General features: G+C 40.7%; 1 long non-coding RNA gene across 7 annotated transcripts in view; it reads left to right on the top strand.

The window, feature by feature from the left end:
- The window catches only part of LOC114041314, a 90,996-nt gene that overhangs the window by 31,681 nt on the left and 40,366 nt on the right, over positions 1-18,949 (top strand). For 4 of the 7 annotated variants that reach the window (XR_003568906.1, XR_003568907.1, XR_003568909.1 and 1 more), the window contains one exon: positions 12,994-13,345. The exons of the other annotated variants lie outside the window; for them this stretch is intronic. This is a non-coding gene — a long non-coding RNA (uncharacterized LOC114041314). Of the gene's footprint in view, positions 1-12,993; positions 13,346-18,949 lie in introns of those variants that run through there. 7 annotated transcript variants of the gene reach the window in all.

The following is an 18,949-nucleotide window of genomic DNA, read 5'->3' as shown; positions in this document are numbered from 1 at the left end:
CAACCTTCTGCACCTTAGTAGATGGTCTTCATGTTGCTTTGGCCAGAACTTAATCACCTTGGAGCCAACCTGATGATAAGTCTCAACTTAGCTTAGATGGTTCTTGGAAGACAGATGACAGTCTAGTGATTGGTCCACTGGCATATCTGTCAAGAGCCCAGGGTCCCCCCCAGCCTACCTAGAGTGAGGCCTTGGAGGACTAGTGGAGAAGGAAGAAAATTAAGTGGAATAATAATAATAATAATAATGATAATAATAATAATAATGCATTTTGTAGCACCTAAGTTTCTTTTAGAGCCTTTCAAGTGTATTGCTTCTATGGTCCTTTCCTTACCACAACCCTGAGAAGTAGGTAGTATCATTACCACCATGTTCTAGGTTAGAAAACTGAGGGTCAGAGAGGGGAAGGGAGTTGCCCATGGCCACATAGCTGGGAAGTGGCGGAGTTGGGATTTGTATCTGGGCTGTGCTAACTGCTGGAGGAAATATAAAATTTAGCCAAGAGTCAATCTCTACCCTAAGGAGCTTACAGTCTGGAAGGGGGATAAGACACAAAAATGGATAACTCTTGTATGTAATAATATATTACATACATTAGAGAAAGACAGTGTTCCCTGAGCCCTTGACTCTGGGTGGGGCAGTGTTGGAGAAGGCTTCCCTCAAATACTCTGGCTTCCCACATCTTCATCATCTGGCCAAGTAGTGGGGAAGAAAAACAGTACAGAAACACATACTACACAGTAATGATAGTAATGTTTGCCTAATGCTGTGAGGTTTACAAAGTCCTAGTGGAGAATCTGTTTTGTTTGACCACACATATTTGTTACAAAGGCTTTGTTTTTGCTTTTTCTTGTAGATGGGAGGATGGGAAGGAGAGAAGGGAAAGAAAATAAGTGTTTGTTAATTGAAAAATAAAATGAAATGAAAAAAATTTACAAAGCCTTTCCTTCACATCCACCCTGGGATCTCAGTAGTTAAGACATAATCATCCTGGACATGTTTGGGACAAATAAGTGTACTTGGAAATAGAAAGCAAAGTAAATGGTTCGTGCCAAGTCTTGTAAACTTATGAGCTCTGGCTTCCCCTTGCCTGTAATCATACCATTTAAGCTTCCTTTAGGAGTTTTATTACCCAAGGAATTCCTGAGGATTTATTATTAGGGCAAGTTCCTAGTATATGATTCCTTCCTCTACAAGAAGGAAAAAGCCCTAGGGACCAGGGTCTATTGGAAGTACATAGCCCAAGCTCTTCATGGTTGCAGGGGTCAAGGCCGGTGAGAGGGTGACTATGATAAAGGAAGCATTGCATGCTCCAGACATGGGGGACCTGGCAGCCAGGAGGAGACAGGAGTAGAACATTAGGATGGTTCTGCAGGAAGCAGCCCTCAGTACCCAGAGCAGAGTGGAGCCTTGCTCCAAGGTGGAGATTGGCTTCTACCTCTCTGGATGCCCAACTCTGTGTCACTCACAGGAACTATCCAAAGGGGGCCAGCTGAGAGTTAAAAAAAGGGATTTCCATCTGAAATACCAGTACTTACTGAAGCCTCCGGCCAAGAACAAGAACATGGGGACATGAGCTCATTCTTTTTTGTGATTGGTGAGAACCAAATACAAAATGTACATATCACAGACATTTATTAAGTGCCAGCTGTGTGCATAGTATTGTGCTAAATACTGGAGGAAATATAAAATTTAGCCAAGGGTCAATCTCTACCCTAAGGAGCTTACAGTCTGGGAGGGGAATAAGACACAAAAATGGGTAACTCTCATATGTAATAATACAAAGGTGCATTAGAGAATGGCAGTGTTCTCTGAGCCCTTGACCCTGGCGGGGGCAATGTTGGAGAAGGCTTCCCTCAAATACTCTGGCTTCCCACATCTTCAGCCTCCTCAGTTCATATACCCTGCACCTTCCCTCCACCTCAGCCACACAAATGATGATCATTGCCTGGACCTCATTCTCACCTGGGAATGTTTTACCTCCATGATCCAGAGCACTGAAGTTGCTTTTTGGCCCGTGACCTGTTGTTCCATCTTTCCCCGAGTCTCTCCTGTATGATACCCCATACCTTGTCCTCACTACACCCTCCATTTTCTCCATCCCTCACTGCTTTTCCAGGCCCTAGCTCCTACTCTGGCCTCACTTTCCTTCCTTCAAAATCTTGATGCTGTAGCTGACCAGTTTAACTTGGTGCTATACTTTACCCTCTTTGCTCCTTTGCCTTCTCACCACTGTACCCTCACCATCTGAACTTGGCTGTCCCTGCTTCATGGCCATTCTTTTATTTTCAGCAGGTTGGCTCTGTATTACACGTGCCACCGAGCACCTACTCTAAATCTTTTCTCTTCAGGCCACCTAGGCTACCCTCCTTCTCTTCGGAAGACCTCACCTTATACTTTACCAAGAGAGCTGAGCACACCTGTCAGGAGTTCCCTCTTCTCCCAACTTTACACCTCAGATCCCTTCAACATCATCTTCTGCCTTCCCCTTTGTTTCCATCTCTAAGGAAGAGGTTGTCCTATTTCCCAAGGACAGCCCCTCTATTTGAGCCCTTGATCCCATTCTGTCTTCTCTTCTAAAATCTTTCCCCTTCAGTCACACCCTCTTTCTTTATAATCTCCAATCTCTCTTTTTCTGCTGGCTTCTTACCTGTTGCCCACAAGCATGCCCACATCTCTGCCATCCTTAAAAATACCTTTACTTGAGTCTGCCAACCCCCCCAGCTATCATCCTCCCATTCACAACCGAACTTCTACAATAAGCTGAGATAGCCAGGTGATGTGGTGGGTAAGAATGCTGAATTCAAATTCTGCCTCAGACACTTTCTAGCTGTGTGACCCTGGGCAAGTCACTTAAACTCTCTCAGCCTCAGTTTCCTCAAACATCTATAAAATGAGCATAATAACACCTACCTCCCAGGGTTGTTGTGAGGATCAGATGAGATAACATGTGTGAAGAGTTTTGCAAACCTTGTATAAATGCTTGCTTTCAGTTGCCTCTACATCCTCACCAATCACTTATTTCTCAACCCTTTACAATCTGGCTATAGACTCCACCCCTCCACTGAGACTGCTCCCTCAAAGTTTATTAGCATTCTCCTCCACTAACTTCAATGGTCTTTTCTGAGTCCTCATGTTCTTGACTACTCAAGCTTTTGCTCCTGCTGACTGGTCTCTCTGCCCTCCGTTTTCTTGACGCTGCTGTCCTGGTCATCCACCTGTCTGTGGATCCTTTCTCAGTTCTCTTTGCTAAGTCATCAAAATCCTACCTGCCAGGTACTGCAGGGCTCTGCCCTGATCTCTCTTCTCTTTCTCCCCTGCATTCCATCTACATGACATCATCAGTTCCCATAGCTCTGATGGTCGTGTCTATGTAGGTGACTCCCAGATCTACACATCCAGCTCTCCTCTCTCTGCTGAGCTTCAGTTTGCTGTCATTTACTGCCTTGGTGTCGCATAGGCATCTCAAACCCAATACATCCAAAGAAGAACTCATTATCTTTCTCCTAGAACCTCTCTCTTTTCCTAACTTCCTTGTTTATGTTGCTTTCCTGTTATGATGCTTTCCAAGCATCCAGGTGTGTAACCTCAGTCACCTTTGGTTTCTCACTCTCCTTCATTGCTCATGTCCTATCAAGGGCCCAGTCTTGTCCATTCTAACTACATTCCCTCTCATACCTCTGTCTTCTCTCCAGTCATAGAACCATCACCCTAGATCGGGCACCCATTACCCCTTGATTGATATAGCCTTCCTACTGGTCTGCCTGCCTCAAGGCTTGCCCCTGCCAAACTGAAGTTCTTTTTTTGTTCAATTATTTATTTAGTATTTTATATATTTTTCTCTAATTATGTGTAAAAACAATTTTTAACATTTTTTAAAAGCTTTTCAGTTCCAAGCTCTTTCCTTCCCTCTATTCCCCCTTCATTGAGATGAGCAATTTGCTACAGGTTCTACATGTGCAGTCATGCAAAACATTTCCATATTATAAACCAGATTTCTTAAAGTATAGTTTGGATTATTTCCCTCGCTTTGCTCAAGAAGATGCAGTGGCTCCCTATCTCCTTAATGATAAAATAGAAACTCCTTTATCATGTAAAGCCCTTCACAGTCTGGCTCCAGTCTGTCTCTCCACATTGCTACGATTAAATATACTTTTTTCTCCCTCACCCACTCTCCATTCTAGGCAGATTGACCAACTTGCCAGTGCAAGACAGTCTGTCTTCTGCCCATGTTCTTTTGCACAGACTGTTCCCCCACTAGAATGTATGCTTCTTTTTTAAAAATTATTTCTTTTTAGTTTTCAACATTCACTTCCATAAGATTTTGAGTTCCAAATTTTTTCCCCTGCCCCCAACCCAAGACAGTATGCAATTTGATATAAGCTCTACATATACATTCATATTGAACCTATTTTCACATTAGCTATGTTATAATTAGAAACAGTGGGAGAAACCATGAGAAAGAAGAAATAAACAAAAAAAGAAAAGAAAATAAGAGAGTAAATAATATGCTTCGATCTGCATTCAGACTCCATAGTTCTTTCTCTGGATGTGAACAGCATTTTCCATCATGAGTCCTTTGGAGTTGTCTTAAATCCTTGCATTGTTAAGAAGAGATAAATCTACTAAAGTCAGTCATCGCTCAGTGTGGCAGTTGCTGTGTACAGTGTTCTCCTGGTTCTGCTCACTTCACTCAGCATCGGTTCATATAAGTCTTTCCAGGTGTTTCTGAAGTCTGCCTGCTCATCATTTCTTATAGCACAATAGTATTCCATTACATAGAATGTATACTTCTTGAGAGTGGAGATTTTTTTTTGGCTCTGTATTCCTAATACCTTAGCCCATAACAGAGTAGACACTTAAATGCTTGCTGAAGATAAAGGGGAGTAAAATGACACAATATTGTAAAGTTAGAGTGGTTCCAAGTTATGAGGAGCCTTGAACACCAAGGAGAGGAGGTTGAACTTGCCAGGGAGACAAAGGGATGCCAATAATTAGCTTTGAGCAGAGAAATGACCTGACCAAGTCTGTGTAGAAGAAAGAGAAACTCTTCCTACTGGCCGCAGAGCTGAACCTCTACCCACAGCAGGAGAGGCCACATGTGTAATGTAGCAGGAAAGCCCTTGGCCTGGCCTTGGGGTGACCCAGGCCTCAGCACTCTAGCTCTGGGACCTTGGAGCCATCCAGGTCTCAGCACCTATGCAGTAGCTCTGGGGCCTTGGCCAAGTTATTTTGATTCTCTAGGCCTCAGTTTCCTCAGCTGTAAAAGAGATAATAAACCTGTACTGCCTGCATCACAACATTGTTGCGAGGAAAATGCTTTGTAAACCTTAAGCAAGAATGGTGGTGGTTATTATTAGTATAATAGGCAGACGCTGGGTCCCTCTCCTTGCTATAGCATAACAGACTTGCCCCCTAAGGCCTAGTTCTAGGCCAGTATTATGTAGGGCTGGGGCAGTGACAATCTGGAAGGGCAGGATAACAATTGTATATACAGGAACTCAAGGCAGTTTTAGGTGTGGGAAGGGAGAGGAGGATGATTTGGCGGGGTTCCCTAGCAGTCCTGAGTGAAGCTCTTTATTCTGTCAGTACAGTGGAATAGTAGAGGATTAATCATGTAAGACCAAAGGAGGTGATCACTGTAATCTGCCCTGGTCAGGCCATACATGGAGTATTATGTTCAGTATGGGGTTTCTAATATTTTAGAAAAAACTTGAAAAACTGCTGTTATGTCCAGAGAAGGACATCCAGCACAGTATGGGCACTAGAGATAATTCCACACAAGGATAGGTCAAAGGAACTAGGAATGTTTTAAACTGGATGAAAGGAGACTTAGGCCTGGGAGTAGATGATGGCTGTGGAAAAGTAACTAGATTTCTTTTGCTGGGGCCTTAGAGGGCAGAACTAGGATTTAGGCTTGATGTAAGGAAAAATTTCTTAGCAATTAAATTTGTCCAAAAGTGTAAGGACCTGCCTAAGGTGATAGAAAGTTTCCTATCACTGGTGGTCTTCAAGTAGCAACTGTGAAATCACTTGTCAGGGGTTTTGTAGAGGATTCCTGTTTGGGTACAGGTTTGGCAAGATGACCTCTGTGTGCTCTCCCAGCTCAGAGATTCTGGGATTGGGGATGTAAGACATGAAGATGGAAGTTAGTTTTCATGGTGAATCACAAGGGTTGCAGTCATGGTGTTCCATGAGAAGCTGCTCTTGGGGTGGAAGAGTTGAAGGGATGTAGGGATTCTGGAAAGGAGGAGTCAAAATATTCCTTACCCTTACAGGAAGCAAGACCTCCAGGCCACTGCATGATCAGAGGGCAGTGAGACTAGGGTGTAGGGGGGTGGGTATCCCTTTCCTTTAGTCTAAAGGCTGGAAATCTGGATGGTAGTGAGCTACGTGGTACCAGAAACATAGAGACAGACCTAGAAGAAATAAAGAATAAAATGGAAGACTTTGAACCTGAGTTAATACAAAACTATGTTCAGGGCACAGAAATGAAACTCCATCCCCCCCCGCCTTTAATCTGGTCCACATTCCTGATAATCCCAGCACTCTTTTTCCCAGTTTGCTACAAATAACTCTCTGATGAGCTCCCTTCTAGGAACATAGAATTCTCAGCTTGGAAGACATGGCAAAGGGGAAAAACCTGGGGGTTGAAGGCTATCTTTGTGGGGTGGAGTAGAGGAGAGAAATATAAGGAAGAAGCTTTGAGACAGGATGTCTGCATTCTGCGGGAAGAGAGGGATCATGATAAGGTCAGGCTAGTGACAGGACACCTAGCTTTAAGTAAAAGGATCAAGAATGGAGAGCAAGATTCTAGAACATATTCAAATTGGCAGAGTTAACAAAAAATGTCAGAGGGGCTGTGGGAAAACAGGAATACTGGTGCACTGTTGGTAGAAAGTAGTCTGACCAGTCTGGATTTCATTTTGGAATTATGTAAAAACAGTGACAACTTGTTGTGTCCATTCCACTACTGGCCATGTATCTTAAAGAATTAATGAAAACGTATTAAGTCCTTACTATGTGACAAGCACTATATTAAGAACTGGGTATACAAATAGAAAAGTAAGACAGACCTTGCTTTCAAAGGGCTCAGATTCTAACTGAAGGAGTAAACGAACATGGGATCAGATGGAAGGAAGTCAAGACAGAAATAAAGGTCCACTATATACCAAAATATTAATAGCACTGCTTACGTTAGTAAAGAACTGGAAATAAAGTGGTGCTCATCAATTAGAGAGTGGATGAAAAGAGTCTGATATGTATTATTGTGCATTAACAAATGACAGATATGAAGAATTCAGAGAAATATGGGATGGTCTATATGCATAGATGCAGAGAGAAATAGAACCAAACCAAGAGAATAATAGATGCTACCACACTGTAAACAAAGAGATCACCAAAAGAAGTTGAACCCTGAATAATGGAAAAAACCAGTGAAGGTTATGGGGAAGGGAGAATGGAATAAATGTCTTTCTTCATGGCAGAGAGGTGGAGGACTTCTAGAATATTTTATATATCGTCAGACACTATATTGGATGGTTTTGCTCATTGTTTTTTTTTGTCACATGGGAGGGTTCAGTCAGGGAGGTTGGGATGGGAAATGACTATGATGTAAAGACAAAAGGCATCATTCATTTAAGCCTTTCCACATGCTTCTCTTTATTTGTTATATTCATTGTTTCTCACAGGACAGTAGAATTAACATCAAATGTATGTACCATTAAGTGTTTAGCCATTCCCTGGTTGATAGACACCTACTTTGTTTCCAGCTCTTTGCTACTACAAAAAGTCCTGCTAGATATTTTGGGGCCTTTCTATCATTATTCTGTGTCTACATAAATACTATTGAAACATAAGGTGAATTTTCAAATAAAGCACAGTGAATGGTTTTATTTGCAAAAATAATAGAACCAAATAGTTTCAATTTGTCTATACTTGATAATAAAAATAAAGCAAAATTTCAGTGCCATGAAAGAAAAAATTAGTTTTTGTTGGGAAGTATAACACAGATTGTTCAAAAATTTGGTTTGGTGAGCTTGGATCAGAAAAAGAGCTCGCCAAGATTGCATTATGTCACTTATGAAGGAATTTTGTCAGAATGAAAGCAGGAAGCCAGTAAAATTTTCTCCATGTTTAAAGGCAGAACATTCCAAATTAGAAAACAAACTAGTTGATTTTTAAAAATAAAAAAGTCTGGAGGGCAATGTCAAGATAGTTCTTTAAGAGTGTTTATTGATTGAAAAATTCCTGCTGAAAACTTATTTGTTTTGCTAAATGCTGTCAGGGAGGAATCATCATGATGGTGATAACAATCAAAGTAAAGAAATTGTTTGGTTTCTAGCCCTGTTCTGCCTCTTGAATTCATCAGAAATTAGAGAGAAAGAACAAGTATACCAGTTAACTTCAGATTCTTATCACCATCCCAACCTCATTGCACTCCTAGAAGTGCCTGAGGCCCTAAGCAAGAAGTAGGGAAAGGATGGGAAGGAAGAGGGAGTTCAGGTAGTATAGTCCTTTCCCTATTTGAGGCAAGGACTTTCAGAACGAGTGAATTGGGTCTCCCAGCCCTCAGCCCCTGCCCCCAGCCTACAGCAGCCCAGCCCAAACTTTCCAGAAGACCTAAATCAGTGGATCACTTGATTGAGAAGCTTCCAGTCTCCACCCTTCCCCTCCCTTTGGGATTTCCCTCTTTTTTTTTGAACTCAGGTCCTCCTGACCTATCAACTGCACCACCTAGCTGCCCCATATTTCCTTTTTTTTTTTTTTTTTTTTTGTTTAGGCAATTGGGGTTAAGTGACCTACCCAGGGTCACACAGCTACTAAGTGTCTGAGGTCAGATTTGAACTCAGGTCCTCCAGGACTGGTGCTCTATCCACTGCGCCACCTAGCTGCCCCCTTCTTCTTTTTTTTTTTTGAACCCTGGTTCCGTCTGTTGGTCAGATTCTAAAATATAGCTGAGTTTAGACAAACAGAGAGACATTCCCCACCTCCTTCAAGAATCTATCTTCTAGGGAGGGCAAATTAGGGGAAGGGGTATTCAGAATGCATGCCCTCTTGGGGTGGGGGGAGGGAGGAAATGGGGAAAAAATTTAGAACTTAAAATCTTGTGGAAGTGAATGTTGAAAACTAAAAATAAATAAATTTAAAGTGAAAAAAAAAGAATGTATCTTCTAGAGCTTGGGCAGGGCAGGGAGTGGAGATATTCCCAGAAATCATGAGGATTATGAGAAACCTGTGATACACAACCCCTGATATATTTCTTTCAGTATAATTTCTTAATATGTCATAGATATAAATTATGTGCACACTTGGGGAGGGAAGATCCTATGTGATGCTTGAAGTGCTGTGGTAGTAATTTTAGTCTAAGCCACCTTGTGTGCTCCTTTCAGAAAGCCTACTGTAAGACAATGTATCATTTTATTAATTAACCAACAGGGGAGTGTTAGAAGTGTTATCCCCCAACCTCAAATAGGGGCAGCTAGGTGGCTTGGAGTTAAGAAGACTCATCTTCCTGAGTTCAAATCTGGCCTCAGACTAGCTGTGTGACCCTGGGCAAGTCATGTAACCCTGTTTGCCTCAGTTTCTCATCTGTAAAATGGGCTGGAGAAAGAAATGTCAAACCACTCCAGGATGATGAAGAGTTGGACGTGACTGAACTGATTCAATCACAATGACCTCAAATAATATAACTAACACGTGCTTTATGCCCTGACATTTCTATCAAGTGAGAATACTTCTTTGATTGAATTAATCAGTCAAATGTGTAAACTAGTTATGAAGATTCCTAGACACCTTTTTTGAATCAGTTGTCCAGTCAAAGGCACAAACTTAAGTGCAAACAAACTAGTTAATTGAATTGAGAAAGAGTGAAGTGTTTTGAGCCTGAATAGAATCAGATGATGAAATGAATTAGGAATGGTTGAAAAAATTAGATTCACTTTCTTGCCTGTGTATATCAGAGAAGAAGATTCCAGCAAAGATTTGCTGTGGAGTTAAGCTCCAGCTGAGAGTTAATCCTTGGAGGAGGCTGACCTTGTACATGTAACCAAAAGAGGAGCTGGAGGAGGAGCCCAGACAGAGTGGGATACTCTCCCCCTCCCCCACCTGAATACCCTTGAGACTGTCATCCGAGAGCCTGGACCACTAACAGTGTTTCCAGCCAGGAGCTGAGATAAAACGAGCAAGACACACTGAGGAAGGGCAGTCTCAAGGAGTGTGACCTCTTTAAGGTACCTACAGCTTCAGGAATCTACAAGAGCCCAGGTCAGGCCCTGGAAGGAATACAAGAACGTCTATCCAAACAGGATCCACTCTGCTACAATAAATAGCTCATTTTAACCCAAGGAGCAGTATGATCCTTAAGGTCTGTGTGGCTTTTGTCCTCTTCCACTTTAGGGAGTTTATTTTAGACAAGAAGTTGTGAGTTCAATTTCAATCTCTCAGAGTCCCCAGTTAGGAAAATTCCTAGCATTTAGGTAGTGTGTGGGCTTTCTGCCTAACTCTGAATTGTTATTTATTTCCAGGTAATCTCTAGCCTCTTTCTGTGCATGTGGATTTTTTTGTTTATTTTAATTTTAATTTTTTAATTAAATTTTTTTATTCTTTTATTCATGTCTTTGTGGTTTAGGCAAAATTTAGTTTACTAGAAATGTTTCATTATAAAACAAGAGATTATATCATAGCACCTATAGATAAGAACATGGAAGGAAAGACCCTTCCTTGAAGCTCTTCGGCTTCAAGATGCCTGTAATCCTCAGTTTCCCTTTTCTGTCTTATAGGCATGCTAAAATGCTCTCACCTGATCACCACTGCTGGAACTTCTTGATTCCAGCTAACTGGATGATTTTATATAGAATTTAGAAAAATTTAGACAAAATCCTTAGCCAATTGGAACAGACTTCCAGTCTAGCATCATTGCACTTTATAAAATGGCTTTCAAAGACTTTTCACACTTAGTTTAAGGCCTATTAGTGAGGTTGATTAAGCATTTTATCACTTTTTTTAGGTAAATGGGATTGAGTAAATCAATCACCTCATCATTACACTAATCTGATTAGCAGGGGCACTGTACCTGGAGCCGCCAACCTAATTATTTTGCAGTCTCTCTGATGCATATGCAAGATGTCCTCTCTAATGGTTGTGTAGGAGTCTCCCTTCCCCAACCTTCCAGGTGCATAACTTCTTCTGATTGGGCAAAAATTCTAGCTGAGCAGGTTCTGGATTTTAGCCTAGGGGTTGATATAAAATATTACTCAAAACTACAGAAATGAGAAAATCTCTTTGGTTTCTTCCCCCACCCTGCATATTAGAAATCTTCTACTTTAGTCTATATGTTTATTACATAGTACATCAGCTTGCTGTAGCTGTACAGTTTAACATATCAAAAACATAAGGAAAAAAATTCAGCATACCGATGTGAACATTCATCATGACCATATCATTGGACCTCCTTCCATACTCATTGATCACGGAAACGGAAAGCAGATTGTGGGGTGGTGCTTCTGACCAGGACTCAACACTGAGTCTTAGACTTAAAGAGGAAAAGCAAGAGAGAAAAATGAAGGAGTTCTAGGAGATAGATGGGTCTCCTGGCCTCTCTGGCTGCTTAGATATTCAGAAATTGCTCTCTGGGCTTGTAATGCCTCACATGCTAGTGACCACTTTGACTGTTGGTCTGGTTTCTGGCCAAGGTCTCACCTCTGCATTTCTTTGGTCTCACTGCCATCCCTAGGGCCTCAACCTCCACAACACTGATCTTCTCTTCACGGTCAGTTTCAATTCTCCCCTCTCCACTTTCACTCTAGGTCATAACATCAGCTAATAGCAACTATTGCCAAGAGGGTCCCCCTCGCAGTTGTCCATCTCTCTGTTCCTTATTTCTGAAAAGAATGACTGCTAAGTCTTTTAAGCGCAAAGGAAGGAAGGGGAGAGCCTGTTCTCCTATTGGGTGGCTTTGTGCTGTTCTGAGCATATGTTCAGTGTAGTACTGATTTTTCCTGATGAAGGAGAGGAGGAAAGTATGATGATTGTCATCAGCACTCCATTATTCTTCTTTCTGTGTCTCATATACCATTACCCTGTGCACTGGGGCAGAATAATAATTTGAAGGAGATAAGAGGGCATAGCATAAACTGATCACATTAATGGGGATCTGTGTTTTCTTTCATGATAAAAAAAAAATGAAAAAAAGGTTGATAAAATTTTATTCTGTTTATTGAAAATTTTAATAAATACATACACATTTCAGGACTGGACTCCTCCTCCCCCCCAAATACACATATGCCATATAGATCAGCAGCATGGAATGTATGCAGAACTTGGTTTTGAGAGAGATTTAGGTAAATCCAACATCAGAAAGGCGTCTCTAAGATAAGAGCAATATCCTAAGACCCTACCCCATGCAGGTCAGGCTAGTTTTTACTTCAAAGTCAAGCCATCCTTGAGATTTAATTGCATCAGGGGACTAAGGTCTTGGACCACAGATGTCACTTCTGGTGGGTTACAGGCATAAGTCACCTTAGGCATCTAACCAGCAGAACAGCTTGACCAACACTGGTAACAGGGAATCTGGGCTCAATTGAAACAATACTGTCTCCTCCCTGAATATCCTTTCCCTGCTCTGATTATCTTTCTATTGCTGTGACTAAGTCAATATCCTTTTGTAACTGTCAGGTGTTCTTCCAGTGTCTCATTTTTTTCTGATCTTGAAACTGAGGTAGTAGGCTAGCATGAGTCAGGCCTGCTATATAACTTCTTGTCCCAAGGGAGACCCTCAACAACTGAGAAAATGATACATGGAGAAAGAAGTCTGAGGAGAAGATTCTGAGATCCTGGTGTGAGAAAAGGATTACCCTTCCCCATTCTGGGATCACAATGATCTTTTTTGCCACAGGATCAGAAATTGGATAGGATAAGAAGAATCTTACTTGTACTTTCTGTTCTTTATTTTTCTTTTGTTTATTTTCTCAACCTCTCTCATCCTCTGATAAGGAATTCCAAAGGGGAGATAGCCATTATCAAGAATCAAGTAAACAATCTGAGCAGCAGGCCCCACCCAGTACACGGGAACATCCCGAACTGACCCCGGCAGCAGGAGCAGATACTTTATTACCAGAGTCTGATGAGAACTGTGGACAACTTCAACTCTTGCTCTTGACCAAATGGTTATCAACAGGAAAACCTCAACTCCTTTGAATTCCTTCAGTCCATGAGTCTGGACCAGAGGAATAAAAGACACGGGAATTTTAATTCTGTTATTAAAAACTCTGTGATACTAATGCATTGTTGGTAGAGTTGTGAAATGATCCAACCATTCTAGAGAGTAATTTGGAACTATGCCTAAAGGGCCATAAAACTGTGCATACCCTTTGACCCAGCAATACCACTTCTAGGTCTGTATGCCAAGGAGATAATAAAAATGGGAAAAGGACCCACATGTACAAAAATATTTATAGCAGCTCTTTTTGTCGTGGCCAAGAATTGGCAATTGAGGGGATGCTCGTCAATTGGGGAATGGCTGAAGAAGTTGTGATATATGAATGTAATGGAAAACTGTTGTTCCATAAGAAATGATGAGCAGACAGACTTCAGAAAAACTTGGAAGGACTTATATGAACTGATGCTGAGTGAAGTGAGCAGAACCAGGAAAACATTGTACACAGTAATAGCCACATTGTGCGATGACTAACTTTGATAGACTTAGTTCTTCTCAGCAATGCCAAGGATCTAAGACAATACCAAAAGACTCATGATTGAAAATGCTATCTACATCCAGAGAAAGAACTATGGAGTCTAAATGAAGATCATAATATGCTATTTTCCTTTTTTTTTTTTTAGTTTTTTTCTTCTTGAGGTTTTTCTCTTTGGTGCTAATTCTTCTTTACAACATAACTAATATGGAAATATGTTTAATATGATTGTACATGTATGGCCTATATCAGATTGCATGCTATCTTGGGGAGGGGGAAGGAAAAGGAGGGGGAGAAAATTTAAAACTCAAACTCTTGTAAAAGTGAATGTTAAAAACTAAAAATAAATAAATAGATATTTTATTTTAAAAAGACTATGTAATAACATACCAAATGTCTGAATGTACAGGTGCACTTTGTCTGGAGCAAAATCTAAAGGATTTGGAGTGAATAATGTTCCTTTGAAGTGGTAGTGATAGGGATAGCTAGGTAGCACAGTGGATAGAGCACTGGCCCTGGACTCAGGAGGACCTGAATTCAAATCCAGCCTCTGACACTTGATACTTACTAACTGTGTGACCCTGGGCAAGTCACTTAACCCCATTGCCTAGCCAAAAAACAAAACAAACAAAAAAACAAGTGCACCTGAAACAGGATTAAAATGTAACTGAAGTGGTAGTGATGGGGTGTGGGCCCAAGCCAAGACCTTCACTCCTTACACCAAAAGAATTTGGGTCTCATTTATTTGAAGGGGGAATGATGGGTATGGGGATCCCCTTCCTCTTGAACTCTCCTGGAGTTTTCTCCTTTTCCTACCTAGTCAAGTCTCTGGCATTTGCCTGAGGTATCAACCCATCCCAGTAATCTTCTCAACTGGCTTTTTATTGTAGCTATGCCCAATCTCCCAATTCTGTTCTGTTAACTTCCCATCGCCCTGGCCATTCCCCATCTTTAATTCCATCTAGATTCCTTCTGAGTTCCCTGAGGTTCACCCCCCCCCAGGTCTTTCTCAGTTACCCCCCCAGTCACCTAAGCCTACTGGCCACTTCTAGATCCTTCCCACAGTCTTTCTGTATATGAGATCCATCTTGTCTTCATTAAGGTGCTCAGATTCTTAAAATCTAGTCAGTAATGCAGACTCACTAGGAATCTTGCTCACCCCAATCAGTGTTCTAATAAATCTTGTCTTTGACTGAAAGAAGGCTTGGGTCGAATTCATTCCAGCAGGATTATTTGAATTCACACTATTTGAAGTCATAGTTCCTGTAGGATAGGGCGATGATGAGATTGGGAGAATATTCTCCACAATTTTGGGCAGCACTCCACCCAAATAGGAGAGTTTACTTCTGATTAAAGTGTGCATAGAATCTAATCTAGGGGAATTCCAGCCCTGAAAAACTAAAAAAAAGCTTTAGGCACAAGCCCTTGAAACTCCCCCCTTCCCCCAATTGTTCAATTTCAGTGGTTGGGGCGGAGATGGATTCTTTTATACAGATAGCTGGAGGTGACTGAGTCTCATGATCAATTCATGGTTCTCAGCAGGAGGAGCTGAAGACTTTTGGCCCACCTTCTTAATATGTCTACTCCCTCACTAATTGTTCACCAATCAGGATTGATCTACTTTCAAGGACACCTCTTTTTCCAAAGATATTTAAGCATTCGAAGAGCTTTGGTTACAGAGACCACTGACCATCAATTTATTGATTGATAAATTGATTATTAATTACCCAGAAAAAAGAAGTTATAGTTCATATGTAAAATGTGGAAATAGGTTATAGTTCAATGGGAATATACAATGAGAAATTTTAAACATAAGTTTTTTGTATCTGTTCATTAATGTAATATAGCAAAGGATAAGAAAAATTTTAATTCTGATTTGTCTGTTATGAAGTAATATATATAGCTATAGAAACCAAAATTTTAAATTTTAAAAATTACTGAATATTATACCTTAAGATAGACCTAAGGTGATGATATGACAAAAACATTATTATTATCATTATTATTATTTAGGATATTTTAGTTTAGATTGAACTTTCTACTTTTTCTTTAAATCTTCATATATACAGGCATTGTTAGGTACGCAGAACTTTATCCACATCTAGACAAATTTTCATTCTCACATTCTCATGGAATGAATCAGGTATAATTGGATGACCTGGCACATCTAAAATCAGTAATGCTTTAAATCCAACATTATTATCTTTCCGATATTTTTCCATAAGTAGGTTAAAATAACTTGAAAATCAGGTTTTTTGCGGGGGGAACTCCAAAACTTTAATTCCCCCATGCTTTCTTATTTGACTACCAAAAACTAGAAGCAATCAGTGGTTGTAGTTTCTCAGGGTTCAAGGATTTCTAGACCAACAAACAAACATTGGTTTTCATTTAAAATCCCTTTACTTCCTAATAAAAGTGTTAGTGGATCCCTTTAAATCTAGATTAGTTTTTTCTTTCTTAGAAATGTAAGTTTAACACTCAATTGGATATGGAAATCTGTCTTACCCTACAGGAAAATGGGGGGGGGGGACAAGAGAGTAGGGGGTTGATAGAGAGGAGGGCAGATTCAGGGAGGGGGTAATCAGAAGCAAATACTTCTGAGGAGGGACAGGGTTCAAAAGAAAGAATAGAATAAATGGGATAGGATTAAGGGAAATAGAGTTAGTTTTTCACAACGTGTCTACTATGGAAGTGTTTTACGTAGCTACACATGTATAACCTATATTGAGTTACTTGCCATTTCAAAGAGGGTGGGTGGGGAGGGAGGAAGGGAGAAAATTTGGAACCCAAAGTTTTAAAAACACATGTTTAGAAAAAAGGGAAATAAGAAATACAGGAAATGGGGTACAGAAATCTATCCTGTCCTACAGGAAAATAGAAGGGGAAGGGGATAAGAGAGGGGGGAAGAGATAGAAGAGAAGGCAGATTAGGGGAAGGGGTATTCAGAATGTATGCCATCTTGGGGTGGGGAGAGGGGTGAGGTGGGGAAAATTTGGAACTCAAAATCTTGTGGAAGTAAATGTTGAAAACTAAAAATAAATTTATTAATAAAAATAAAAAATAAAAAAAAAGAAATATAAGTTTAGAAAATCATCCATCCTTTTCCAGAATAAACCAGTTTCATCCACATTAAAAATTTGTTCATCAGTGTACCCACTTTCAATTATTATCTTCAAAAGATCAGGATACTTATTTGCTGTATCTTCATCTCTTTGGCCATCTCATTGGAAATTTCAACATTATGCAATTGAACACAATTTTTAAAGTGATTGAACCAACCAACATTTCCACTAAGTTTCTTCACTGTCCACTTCATTTTGATTTTCTTTCACTGCCTTAAGTAAACTTGAATCTTGTCTCTGAATGGTTGTTCTGCTAAGAGGAATGAACTTTTGATTACAATCTTCAGTCTATATAGTTAATTTTGTCGTTCAGTCATTTTCAGTCATGTCCAACTCTTTGTGACTCTATTTGGGGTTTTCTTGGCAAAGATACTGGAGTGGTTTGTCCCAATTTTCTTCTCCAGCTTATCGAATGAAGAACTGAGGCAAACAGGGTTAAGTAACTTGCCCAAGGTCACACAGTTACTAAATGTCTGAGGCCAGATTTTGAATTCAAGTCTTCCCGATTTCAGGGTTGTTACTCCATCCACTGTGCCATCTAGCTGCCCCCATGTAGCTAAAGGAGGCTTTATATCTTATCATTATAATATTTCTATTCCTTGTAGTTGTTAGTAAGCCACAAAAAGCTGGTACAACTTTGTCTTTTTCTTTTATTTCTCCTGCATATTTTATAATATTACATGACATCTCATCCTATTTTAAGATTATTATGACCACATTCATGCCATTCAATTACATCGGGTTTTTTCTTCGTGTAGTATGCCACCTATCCCAACACCCCCATGAGCCCTGCCCCTCTAGAAATTACTTCGTATTTATTTTGCATATGTGAGAGTTTAAATTTGGTCTCTGGGGCCCCGAGTGGCTCACATTGCAGAGATATATTTAGGTTAAGTAACATCTGGAATCTGTTAAGCTCCATAGATTGTGATTTCCCTCTTTGTGAAGAGTATGTTATCCGTCTGTCTCCAACTGTGTGTTTCCCTCAATAAGTAAGTAAACTCCCTGAGGGCAAGGCAAGTTTAGGGTGTGTGTGTGTGTGTGTGTGTGTGTGTGTGTGTGTGTGTGTGTTTAATCTCCATCACCCAGTATAGCACTGACCCATGCTTATTGAAGAAATGCATAACAACCATTCAGAGTGGCCCCTGGAAAATCCAAATTCCTAAGACAGAATGACCCCATCTAGTCCAGTCCAGTCCCAAGCAGCGTGATAGACTGTCAGTTAGAAGGAACTGGCCTCTAACCTGTGTGGGTGGCAGGAGCTGAACAGAGCAGGCTAGAGACTGGAGAGTTAGGAATCAAACAGAAATTTAATTTCAAAATGAGGGAAATAGCTTACAAGCAAGGACACATGCCAGAGCTCTGCCCCTAGTGGGGGAATCTGTGTTAGTGCAGGCAGATCTCTACACCTATGGCTACGCAGTGAGTTGTAGCCCAGATAATGAGGGCTAACAGCAACAAAGTGACAAGAACAGAGATCATAGTCAAATAATGGCGGTCCCAGTCCCATAGACCAGATGCAAAGAGGTGTAGGTTCTCATGCCCATCATCACCAGGGATATGAGCCCGAAACATTTGTCCAAGCTCAAAAAAAACCTGGTGCTAGTCAAAGCAATACAATTATTATATGAAATAATTCTGGAATTTTGCTGGGGCTGAGATCATCCAGAGGGTGAGCACAAAGGATTGTTGTTATGCCAAGCTCAGGGCACAGCTTGTTTGTTGGGCCTTAGCTCTGGAAAACAGGGTGTCTCCTAATATCTTGACAACTCCATTTCTTCAAGGAAAAGAATGCCATTTCTTTGACTGAAAATTTTTTTTTTAAGGAAATGGCATTCTTTTCCTGGAAGAAATGGAGTCTATCATGCAGTTTGGGACTGGACTGGACTACGTGGGGTCATTCTGTCCCAGGAATTTGGAACAGAGTTAGAGTGGGAATAAAGAGAAGTGAAGTTGCTGCCAGGTTGAAGAACACTTTGAGTGGGGACTGACTTTAAGCAGCTAGAAGCCAATTCTCACAGCTCCACTTATTTAATGAAAAGTCTTCTGAAGAAGGAGGGGACTGATTTTTCCCAAGAAAAACCCAAGCACCAAATGAATTCTCTGCCCCTTTTTTTTTCTGTCCAGAACAGTAGA

The sequence above is a fragment of the Vombatus ursinus genome, unplaced genomic scaffold (genome assembly GCF_900497805.2).
Source record: "Vombatus ursinus unplaced genomic scaffold, bare-nosed wombat genome assembly UNPS02014171.1, whole genome shotgun sequence".
In the NCBI taxonomy this organism is placed as follows: domain Eukaryota; kingdom Metazoa; phylum Chordata; class Mammalia; order Diprotodontia; family Vombatidae; genus Vombatus; species Vombatus ursinus.
This window is presented reverse-complemented; position numbering and strand designations above follow the sequence as displayed.